This window comes from Portunus trituberculatus, chromosome 4 (assembly GCF_017591435.1).
Source record: "Portunus trituberculatus isolate SZX2019 chromosome 4, ASM1759143v1, whole genome shotgun sequence".
Taxonomy (NCBI): Eukaryota; Metazoa; Arthropoda; class Malacostraca; order Decapoda; family Portunidae; genus Portunus; species Portunus trituberculatus.
Window position 1 is genome coordinate 4697571 of NC_059258.1, and position 2500 is coordinate 4700070.

General features: G+C 37.6%; 1 protein-coding gene across 1 annotated transcript in view; it reads right to left on the reverse strand.

The window, feature by feature from the left end:
- LOC123511918 (protein kinase C, brain isozyme-like) overlaps positions 1-2500 on the reverse strand; it is a 143393-nt gene that overhangs the window by 128742 nt on the left and 12151 nt on the right.

Below are 2500 nucleotides of genomic sequence, written 5' to 3' on the forward strand. Positions count from 1 at the left end.
ATCCTCCTCCTCCTCCTCCTCCTCCTCCTCCTCTTCTCCTCCTCCTCCTCCTCCTCCTCCTCACAATAACCTCTTTAAATACGAGTTCTATACCAGTTATTTCCTCTTTCTATACTAGGACAAGAGAGAGAGAGAGAGAGAGAGAGAGAGAGAGAGAGAGAGAGAGAGAGAGAGAGAGAGAGAGAGAGAGCAATGAACGATAAGCAGAAATAAACACAAGAAACTCTATCGATGCAAACAAACAAATGATTATAATTCATGAATCACAAAAAAAAAACACGAAAAAAGAAAAAAAAGAAAAAAACATTAAATTAGAAAACGAAAATCCTCTCTCTCTCTCTCTCTCTCTCTCTCTCTCTCTCTCTCTCTCTCTCTCTCTTAAACTTAAAACAAGCACCTTTGGGACACTGAATTAAGGAGGAGGAGGAGGAGGAGGAGGAGGAGGAGGAGGAGGAGGAGGAGGAGGAGGAGGAGGAGGAGGAGGAGGAGGAGGAGGAGGAGGAGGAGGAGGAGGAGGAGGATTTGTGGAGGATATGAAAAAAAACAGCAAGGATAGCTTCATTTAGAGAGAGAGAGAGAGAGAGAGAGAGAGAGAGAGAGAGAGAGAGAGAGAGAGAGATGACTTGAATTTCTGTATCTGCGCGTAGGAGAGAGAGAGAGAGAGAGAGAGAGAGAGAGAGAGAGAGAGAGAGAGAGAGAGAGAGAGAGAGAGTGACCTTGAGATTAATGAAACGTGACAGCAATGACTCTTCCTCTTCTTCTTCCTCTTCCTCCTCCTCCTCCTCCTCCCAAACAGTAAGGTCAAACAAATACATGTACATTAAACACCACAAAACTCTCTCTCTCTCTCTCTCTCTCTCTCTCTCTCTCTCTCGGTAAAATGATAGGAGAGCAATGATTGATAGAATAGACAGTGTGTGTGTGTGTGTGTGTGTGTGTGTGTGTGTGTGTGTGTGTGTGTGTGTACACTACTACTTCTACCACCACTACTACTACTACTACTACTACTACTACTACTACTACTACTACTACTACTACTACTACTACTACTACTACTACTACTACTACTACAACTATTACAACTACTACTACTACTACTACTACAAGCACAATTCCCTCAAAACCACATCATTTCCACATTTCCTCCCATTCTTCCTTTCATCAGTCCTCAGAACCACTAGTATTTCGCAACCTCTCTCTCTCTCTCTCTCTCTCTCTCTAGTGACGTTACAGCTACACGCACTCCCATTGGTCCTTCCCCTTCGTGACGTCACTAGGATATGACGTAGAAAGCTTCCTATTGGCTATTTCTCCCGGGGATTTTTTAAAGAAAGGGCTCTGATTGGCTGGCTGGCTCGTGACGTCATTGTCTGGTGACGTCACGGGGTCCTGGTATGCGCGTTCGAGTTTGAGTGAATAAAAAGTGGTTTTGCCTCCACCTTGGTAACTTGTACTTGTAAATCTTGTCTTGTTTTTCCTTTTTTTTCTTTTCCTTTTTTTCTTCTTTATTTTTTATTTTGTATGTTTATTATTGTTTTTATTCTTGTTTTTTTTATTTAGTTTTGTTTTTATCTATTTTGCTGTTTTTTTTTTTTTTATTTGGTTATTGGTTTATTATTATTATTATTATTATTATTCCTTGTGTTCTTGTTTTGTTTTCTTTTGTCTTTTTTTTTCTTATCCTTATTTTCCTTCTTCGCATCTTCATTATTATTCATTTATGTATATTTGTCTACTTTATCAAGTTTTATTGTGACTTGTTAACTTGGCAACATTTTTTTTCCTGTATTGTTTTCATTCTTTCACTCTTTTTCTCTCTTCTTCTTTATTTTCTTCTTCGCATCTTCATTTATAACCTCCCAATGTGTTTTTGTCATATTTTCCTAGTATTTATTATAACGTTTACTTTTTCACTGACTAAATTTATTCGATTCCTCAATTTTTTTTTTTTCCTTTCCTATCTCTATCATCGTCTTCATTTCCTTCTTTATTTTCTCTATTATTTATTAGCTCTCTACGTGTGTTCGTTACGTTAATTATGGCTTTATCTTTCTGTATCGTTTGTTTACTCTTTCTTCGTATCTTTTGTTATCTTCATTGTTTGTGCGTCGTTCCTTTGTTTCATTGTTAACATTCCTCTATTGTTGTGAATGGGTTGACTCTAGTAAGTGGAAATTTTTTTGTTATTATTCTGCTATTCTCTTATTTACTCTAATGCCACTAATAACAGGGGGGGGGGGTTCTATTTCTTGTTATTTTGTGTTTCATTATTACAATCTTATCTACTCTAAGTGTTGTTTTTTTTTTTTTTTCATAACGCCTTCAGTACCATGACGTGTTTCCATATTCACTCAGGTTAGTATTTGGTGATTCTATACAGCTTCAGAAACTCATGTGGAGGGATTCAAATTGTGTAGACTGTGGCCATTAATCTTCTCACCTCCATAGACCCTTCCTAATGTCAACAAAATGGTCTAATCGTACACAAAACTCGCATTTA